This window comes from Sceloporus occidentalis, unplaced genomic scaffold (genome assembly GCF_023333645.1).
Source record: "Sceloporus occidentalis isolate IW3139 unplaced genomic scaffold, rSceOcc1.0.p SCAF_32, whole genome shotgun sequence".
Taxonomy (NCBI): Eukaryota; Metazoa; Chordata; class Lepidosauria; order Squamata; family Phrynosomatidae; genus Sceloporus; species Sceloporus occidentalis.
The window spans coordinates 5,267,339-5,277,428 of NW_028317012.1; positions in this window are offsets into that span (position 1 = coordinate 5,267,339).

Sequence of the window (10,090 nt, forward strand, 5' to 3'; positions counted from 1 at the left end):
CTCATGCGGGGGGGACCGATAATGAAGATACCCCCCTAATATAAACTCCACAAGAGGGGAGAGAGGGGTGCCGATCGGTCCTTTTCAGCAACTGCTCGGCATCCTTCTGTCTCCTCTGCTCCCTGCCGCCACCCGCCTCAACGCTGCCCCGACTGCAGTGGTGGGAGCGTGAGGCGTCTGTCTCAGTGGCGGCTGGGCTCAGTAGTGAAGCCGCGCGTATCGTGTCAGAGCAGTGAGACAGAGGCCTCGCGCTCCCATCACAGGACTGCAGGGTAAGTGAACTACAAAGGGGAGTAGGGAGAGGGTAGCTAGTGAGAAGGGGGTAGGGAGAGGGGATTTTTAGGGGTTCCTACGCCCATGCCTTCCTGCATTAAAGACATTATTTTGACATGTCACAACTGAGTATTTTCTTTCTATGAACAAAGTAGGTAAACATATTATTATTAGCTTACTAAAGTGCAATGGATTGCAAGCTTTTAAGACTATAGTTATGTCATTGGGAAATGAAAACCCACAATGAGTCTGAAATGTAACAGTAGTTGCAAGCAGTCTTTTGGCGTTATACACTGTACCTGTATAACAATAATAGTGTGGACAGTTTATGTATGATTGTTTTAAATTAAATATGTCATTTTTTATTAGTTTACATTTCTTTTTTTCTTAATGGATTTGCAATTTTTCTTAGTCTCCCAATTTTTCAGGGTGTTTCTCAACTTAACTCTTATCCAGTCCTTTGCTGTTTGTTATGTTCAGGCACCATCTTATGGTCTTTTTTTGCATTACAGGCCTACGGGACTTTCCCAGTATGCATTCACTGTTCCTTCACCCAAGAGCTGGAACTTTGTACTCAATTCATTCTGGGTTGATTAAGGTTACTCAGAGGCATGTCATTCGATTTTATATATATATATATATATATATCTATCTATCTATCTTCACCCCATCCACCCCGCCATTGGGCTTCCTGCCAAAGTGACTTTATTACCTGTATTTACTTGTCCTGCCATTTTCCTCAACATAGACCATTTCCTAGTATTCTGCCTCTGGTATCTTCCGTTGCGCCTGTCTATGAGGCATTGTGGGGTACAGCAGACCCCCAAGAATCCCCTGCTACTGGGCTCCTATCTGACCTGCTTGCCCGGTTCCTGACATCACCTTATGTTAGAACCTTCTGCGGAAGCTGTTAGATTTTCCTTTTCCAAAGTGTTTTTTTAATTTGTTGTTTCAAATAAGAACAATTACTAATTTATATTTTATTCAGCTTTGTGTTGCTTCCCATGCAGCACCCACCACTTTTTATCGGAAAGCTTATAAAGATAAGGCATCACACTGAAGCCAAACCAAGCTAAATGACTAGCAAGATATTTCCTCTCATATTTACAAACACATGCATGATAGATTTGTGGGGAAAAAGAAGCATTTTTACACCTCTCTAGCTGCATGAATTTATCTGAATTATGCTGACCTATCGTGCACTTCTTGGAAAAAAGGCGTAGCCATGGGGACAGCTCCCCCCCCCCCCATACTTCCAAAGAGAAGATAGTGTGCCCAAAGATGCCACCCTTTTGCTGAAGTGCACCTGGAGTAAAGGCATTATGTGGGAGGAACCAAGGAGGCAGAAACTTAGCATGGTCATGTAACGCAAGTTTACATGAAACCGCAGTTAAGCGTGAGGCTGCTCACAGTCGGAATGAAGGCTGCTGTTGAGATAGGAGTTGAGTGAGGGAGTATGCTTGTATGGGCATGGATGTGTAAGTGTGCAAGCATGAATGTGTATGTGTATATGTGTCAGCATACATGTGTATATTTACATTTTTATGTGCGGGCATAGATGTGTAAGCAAAAAAACTTTAGGGTGATCCATAAATTGGTATGACTACAACCACCAATATGTGCAAGTGGGGCCAGATGGTGCACAAACTGTATCAAAATTAAACTACGGTATACAATAGTGTATGCGCATCTAATATATTGTGAAAAATCTAAATAATGATAAACTAATATAGTAACCTTGTATGATGGTTCAGAACAATCAGGTAGATATCTATGATCACTCACAAAGATATATGAAAGGCATAAAACAAATAAAATCAATATAGTGCAGTATGTACCAAAATATGGCAATGACAACTAAAGGTAAAGAAAGCCCCTTACAGCATAGCGGGCATCAATGTGCCTTTATCAAGATCGGTGTGGATCTTAAAACAAAGTTTAAACTCAATCCAGCTTGTGCACAGCACTGTGTATTTGTGGCAAAAAGTGCCACCTTTGCCGCCAAAGTGCCCAATCTTTTGTCACTTACCAGTGTCATCTTTGTCCACAGCTTCCCATTGCCATCTCTGTTCCCCTGCTTCTCTCCCTGTGTTGACAGAGCCCTTTCTCCTTGTCTTCTGCTTGTGATTTTTCAGTTACAGCTATACCTGTAATACTTTGTTTCCATGTGGTGTATATTTCATCTATACTTGAATCACATGGCCCTCATATTGTACCCAGAGGAACAGTAATGAATAGAATATACTCTACCCATACTCTACCATTTGTTCCATCCCTTTCTTTTTATCTCATCCTCTTTCCATTTTTGTCTCTCATTTTTCCCCTCTCTCCCTTTTTTATCCCCCCTTCTCTTTTCCCCTTTCTCCCATTATCATTCCCCCTCTTTATCTCTCATTTCTATTTCTCCCCTTTGTCTCTATCTCTCCAATTTATTTTTTGACTATCTTTGTTCTCTTTATCTCCCCACCCTTTTTTTTTTTATCTCTTCCTTTCTTTCTCCATTTTCTCACCTTTCTTTTTATTTCACCTTGTCCCTTCCCCCCTATGTATCCCTTGTCTATCTCCCCTCCCCTTCGGTTTATCTCTCCTCTCCTTTCTGTTTATCTCTCCTCTTTATTTCTTTATCACACCTCATCTTTCTTTTTATTTCTACCCTTTTTCTTTGATCCCCCTTTTCTCACAATCCACCATTATTCCTCCCCTATCTCTTTCTCTGTATCTCTCCTTTTTTCTGTCTTTCTATACTGTTCCTCCTCATCACTTATGTTTCGCTTTCTGAAGTCTTTTTTCTTGCAGTTCTTTATCATGGTGCTCCTCACCTCACTGTTGAGCGTTGGAATATGACATCATATTCCAACGCTCAGCACTACTCGCTGGCAGCATTGCAAGGAAGCAATGAAATGGAAATCAATGATCTCCCTACTGCTCCTCTGGCAGTGGGCTAACTAGCTTGCCGCAGAGGATGTGATCCCATGATGTCTTGGGTGCTCCTTTTTTATGCCACGCACTATACAAGTTTAAACCCTGCCAATCTTTGGTCAGGTCCTTTAGCTTTATTTCTATCCCATGCCTAAAACAGAAAAAACAATAGGTAAAAGTGTACATGCGCTACAACACTCTGTGTGAATCCCACTCTCCCACGCTTCAACAAGATAAGACAGGTATTGGTAGTGTAACCCACCAACAGTGAGCGGAGCAACAGAAGTAAATATAAACATAACTCACCCTCACCCCAATGGGTTATGTAGAAAAAATGACAAGAAAAAAAAAATAGTGCACTCTGTATGATAAAATATAGCAATTTTTTTAAATAAATGTATAAAAAACTCACATTCTGATGAGTCTCAGACAAAGACTTACTCAAATCATCAACGCCTGGTGTGATTAGGGATCAGGTATTTGAATGGAGATATCTACAAATGGATAAAATCACATAGAGCAAACCGACTTGAGGAAGCCCACGGGCGAAACGCGCATCGGAGGATTCACAGAGACACTTAAATAGAGTATATTTTATGATAGTGTTGTAATTTATGTAATAAAGTATTTTTTCTACATTTTACATCATCTTTTATATTATATATATACATATACTCCATACACTCTGCTGGATCCACTCTGCTGTCCATCACCTTAAAGGGGAGTACTTCCCTAAGTCATCCCTGGAGCCAGGTTACAGGCTCTAGGCAAGGTGAGAGGCTAACTGTAGCCACCTTTTTCTGGCTTATTTTGGATGTGTTGCAATACTGCTCTATGTGATTTTATCCATTTGTAGATATCTCCATTCAAATACAGTTGGGTGTGTGATCCCTAATCCACCAGGCGTTGATGATTTGAGTCAGTCTTTGTCTGACTCATCAGAATGTGAGTTTTTTATACATTTTTTTAAAATGCTATATTTTATCATGCAGAGTGCACTATTATTTTTTTTTTTTCTTGTCATTTTTTCATGTCCTTTGTTCTACACTCACTGTATTAGCCTCCATCACTTCTGCTGGGAGTCTGTTCAATTTATCCACCATCCTCTCCTTACTGGGAAAATGTGTGTAGGGGGTGGTATGAGAGAGTTAGAGTTATAAAATAGACATAAAAGTGAAAAGAAAGAAGGGAGAGAACAAGGGACAGCAAAAAGTAGGACAGAGAGAGTAACCGAGAAAGGAGGGCTTAAAAAGTAAGAGAGGGAGAAGAGAGAAAAGAAGAAAAATGGGAGAGGAGAAAGAGAGGGAGAGACATAAGAGGAGGATGGAAGTAAACAAAAAAAAAAAAAGAGGAATGGATACTCTCCAGGGTTCTCTATCTTCTCCATAGCTGAGTCATACTGGAAATCTCTGGAAAGAGGGGTTGAATTAACCAATTTCTGGAAGGTACAAGGGATTATGGGATAACTAGTTAAGGGCTGCAATAGTCAGTTTATGAAACAAGAGCACAGTGAACAGAAGTGTCAGGAGAATACTGGGAGCCGAGAGAGGTTTCCCAAGGATGAAGGAGAGATTAAAAGAACTGCATCATCACTTTAATGCTTAAGCATATATGTTTTGTATTATTATCAAATATTTTGTGTATGTTATATATTTTATAACCTGTAACAGTGACCTAATTCAATTTCAATATAGGTTACAGGCTCTAGGCAAGGTGAGAGGCTAACTGTAGCCACCTTTTTCTGGCTTATTTTGGATGTGTTGCAATACTGCTCTATGTGATTTTATCCATTTGTAGATATCTCCATTCAAATACAGTTGGGTGTGTGATCCCTAATCACACCAGGCGTTGATGATTTGAGTCAGTCTTTGTCTGACTCATCAGAATGTGAGTTTTTTATACATTTTTTTAAAATGCTATATTTTATCATGCAGAGTGCACTATTATTTTTTTTTTTTCTTGTCATTTTTTCATGTCCTTTGTTCTACACTCACTGTATTAGCCTCCATCACTTCTGCTGGGAGTCTGTTCAATTTATCCACCATCCTCTCCTTACTGGGAAAATGTGTGTAGGGGGTGGTATGAGAGAGTTAGAGTTATAAAATAGACATAAAAGTGAAAAGAAAGAAGGGAGAGAACAAGGGACAGCAAAAAGTAGGACAGAGAGAGTAACCGAGAAAGGAGGGCTTAAAAAGTAAGAGAGGGAGAAGAGAGAAAAGAAGAAAAATGGGAGAGGAGAAAGAGAGGGAGAGACATAAGAGGAGGATGGAAGTAAACAAAAAAAAAAAAAGAGGAATGGATACTCTCCAGGGTTCTCTATATCTTTTTTTCTATACACTTAGAACACGTATTTGTATTTTATTCGTCACACATTCCCTAAAAAAAACATGTAAGAGGGTCATAATTTCTTACACATCTTTGAATTTTATGGTTTTAGATACCAGGACATAATAACAATCATCTGTCCCTTAGCAGGTCAAAAAATTAGGTCCATATAACTTCAGATGAACAGCAATGCATGGCATATGACACTGTGTCAAGATTTGTTCAACAAAAATAAAGCCAAAGTGGAGAAGCCTTGCCTGAAACACACTCTCACTACTTCCATAGGAATTAGGATGCTAAGTAGCAGACAGGTGCTGCCAATGAAATGTCCTTGATTAATTGACCATCAGCAAGTGTGACCACCTCTATAAAAGCCAAAATGTATCAAATTGCTTGTCTGGAGCATTCATGTGTGTGTTATCACAATGCCAAGGAGGAAAGACATCAGCAATTATATTAGAGAAGCAATTGTTGCTTCCCATCAATCTGGAAAGGGCTATACAGCCATTTCCAAACAGTTTAAAGTCCATCATTATACAGTGAGAAAGAATATTCAAAAGTGGAAAACATTCAATACATTTGCCAGTTTTCCCAGGAGTGGATGTCCCAACAAATTCACCCCAGGGTCAGACTGTGTAATGGTCAGAGAAATTGCAAAAAACTCAAGAGTTACATCTCAGACTCTACAGGCCTTAGCATGTTAAAGTTGATGCTATGTAGAAAAAAGACTGAACAAGTATGGTTTGTTGCCACGAGAAAGCCTGTTGTCTTCTGGAACAATGTTCTTAGGACAAATGAGACCAGAGTGGGACCGTGAACTCCTTTGTGTACCAAAGTATTCTAGAGTCAAATGTGATGCCGTCTGTCCGACAGCTAAAGCTTGGCCGAAATTGGGTCATACAAAAGGACAATGATCCCAAGCACACAAGCAGATCTACAGCAGAATGGCTGAAAAAGAAAAGAATCAGTGTAATGGCCTAGTAAAAGTCATACCTCAACCTGATCGAAATGCTGTGGCCAGACCTTAAGAGCGCTTTAAACAAATGCCTGTAACCGTCAATGAACTGAAGCAACTTTGTAATGTCATACAGAAAACAATTACCTCAAGTTATTGCGGCTAAAGGTGCTTCTACAAGCTATTGAATCATAAGGTGTACTTAGTTTTTCAGACATGACCTCTCCATTTTGGCTGCATTTTTGTTGAATTAATCATGACATGGTGTAATAAGTCATGTGTTTAGTCTTCAGTGTATTAAATTGCTCTTCAAAACTGGGCAGTTACAGGCCAGTAAGCTTAACATTGGTAATGGGGAAATTATTTGAAGGGTTGCTAAATGTTTACATTCAAGAACATATCTTGATCTAGAATCCAATTAGTTGAAAGCAAAATGGATTTGAGAAAGATAGGTCTTGTCAAACCAACCTATTAGCATTCTATGAAGAAGTTAGTAAAAATATAGGTCTGGATGTGGCCATAGATGTAATTTATCTGGACTTTGCTAAGGCATTTGATACAGTTTCACGTAAAAATGTTACTCTACAAATTAACAGAAATAGGCATGGGGCAAATGTCTGTATTTGGATTATGAACGAAAGAATGCAGAGAGTTGTTGTGAATGGATGTTTCTCAAACTGCACACAGGTATTAAGTGGAGTGCCTCAGTGGTCTGTCCTGGGTCCTCTTCTTTTTTTTTGTTTATTAATGATCTCCCTAGCTACATTGAGAGCCATGTCACAGTTTTCGCTAATGACATAAAATTAGGCACGGTAATTCAGACTAATCTTGATGTTTCTTCTTTGCGAGAGGATTTAGACAGAGTTGGGGACTGGGTGGGCAAATGGCAGATGAGGTTCAACATTGATAAATGCTAAGCTATGCATTATGGTAAAATTATAACAATGCAACCTATACTATGAATGGAATATCCCTGGGGTAAACTACCAATGAGAAGAAATAATGGCAGACAACAGACCTGGTAACAGTGCGCAATGTCGGCAAGTAGCTGCAAGGGCCAATAAGGTTTTGCCATGTATAAAACAGGGTATTGATTCATGGGGGAGGATATAATCTCACCTTTTTACATGTCAATGGTAAGACCTCACCTTGAATATGCGGTAGAATTCTGGGCACTGATCCTTAAAAGGGACATTATGGAACTAGAAGAAGTGCAAAGGAGGGCTACACAATTAATAAGGGGATTGGAAGATATTAGTTATGAAGAGAAACTATGCAGGGCCAATATAACAAGCTCTTCAGTGACCTGTTCATTAACAGAAATGTAAAAAGAACAAGAGGTCACCCTCTGACACTGGAAGAGAGGAGATTTCAAACGAAGACAACAAACAAAGGAAGGGATTCTTTACATTAAGGACAATATACAGTAGGTATGGAATTTAGTGCCAAGGGAGGTGGAGCCATCAAATACATTAGATACCTTCAAAAGGGGACTGAAACGGACATCAATGATCTCCCCAAAAGACCCTGCTCCTCCATCAGTGGGCTAATTAGTTTGCCGCAGAGGAGGTGCTCCCAAGCTATCTAAGCTCTAGGATGCTACTTTTTATGCCACCCATTGTAAAAGAACTTTACTAAACTGTGTAAATTAAGATTGTTTTTCTTTTATTCTTCGATGGCAAAAAAGAAACCAAAAAGTCAGAGCCTTGAAAACAAAAGAGTTCACTGGCAAAGAATGAATTGTACAGATCTCACAATTGTAACTTTGGTTCAAAGAATTACATAGTTACATGGTAAATAAGGTGGAAAAAAGACACAAGTCCATCAAGTTCAACCCTATGGAATTTGATTGTGCTATATAAAACAATAAAATTAATAATAATAATAATAATAATAATAATAATACAAGGTTTGTATAATACATGTAAAAAATCAACGCAATTTCTTATATCACTTCAGCAAATGACCTATGCACTATACCGGGCCAGGTCAGCCGACTTGGTTGACCCCTTACAATGCATTGTGAGATGATGAGTCTGGATACTCTTAATATTACAAATAGAGATCATGCCATGTATGTCCATTGGTCTGATGACTACTTAAATTAAGTTTGCCAGTTATCTGTTCTGAGATATATTTTGTATATGTTCTGTAAAATATGTTAATAGTCCCCCATTTTCAGTGTTGCATAGTGTTATGTTCTTACTTGATCAATGATGTCACACATAATATGATATTATCATTGCTTATCAGCCTTAGTTGAACTGCAACCTTTGTCAGACTGTCCATGAAGGGAATTAAGTTGGGAATCTGGTATAACCCTGCTGAAAATATATTTTTATATTGCAGGAGTATATTGCCAACAAGGTGTATTTTTACTACCAGTCATGTGTTTACTAGTCCAATGTTTCATTGATAAAAATTTTATTAATTGATTTAAACACCACCATTACATTATGCAAATATTTTCATTGGGTAAACAGGACATAACAAGTAGTGCATAACAATATGGATGTACAGAAACAAAGGGTAAAGAGGGTCTTGCTCAGGCAAGCTTCAGAAAAAATATCAAACCATTAACTGTCCTTTTTTCTAGGACACTAGAGAATAGTGATATCACCTGAAGGCATTCTAAAAGCTATCTGTATATTTATAGTATATTAATAGGGTTAATTTACAGGTTTAAATAAATGATAATTGTGTGGTATGCACATGCCTGGCATTCAACAATGTCCTTTCCTGCATTCTTATATGTATATATATATATATATATGTTTATTTGACTAATAAACTGGCAATCTATTTGCAGATAACACATACTAAAGTATTAGAGGAGTTGCTTTGTCCCAGGTATCCCCTTTGACCTTTCTCTTCCAGCAGACCCACCTGTCAATCTCATCTCCTCAACCTCTTGCCCTCATCTATGGCAGATATTTATAGACTGCTCCACGTAGGCCAGAGCAGCTGTCACTTGTCATATGTTACTACTACAGTCTCAGAACATCTCTTTACATCAATCTGTTTCCTCAAATATAAATTTCCTTTTCTTTTTAAACCTGTTTTTTTTATATCCTTTTATATCATTTGTGTACCTCACTACGCTAAACTTCAATAAATACTTGGCATCATATTCCTCTCAGTGTTTTCTGTTTTCCTGCCTACCAGCTATGTTCTCTCAACTCTCCTGCCTACTCCCCTCCCCACACCCCAAGGTGTCACTTCTCCCCTCTCATCCCTATGACCTTTCAAAAGCCAAATGTTCTGCATGCCAAAGGAGTCACTGTACCCTTTTGCATTAAAAAGAAACCTGCTCTATGTGGCTGCGGAAGGGTTAAACACAACTTAATTATAGGCAGAAAAATACATTATTTGCAGTAATTATGACTTTCAGCAGAAGAAGGGTTAAATGTCTGGAGGCATTATTAAAGAGAAGGAATATTGGATTTTTAAAAATTATTATATTTTATCTATATACTGCCAGCAGTTTACGCAGCGCTTGTTGCAGCACATATGTACAAATGAAAGACCGAACTGGAACTGACAGACTAAGACAAACCAATACAACGAGGGCCCTGCATGCAAGTTTACAATTTCGATTGTGAGATTGAACAGCACCCT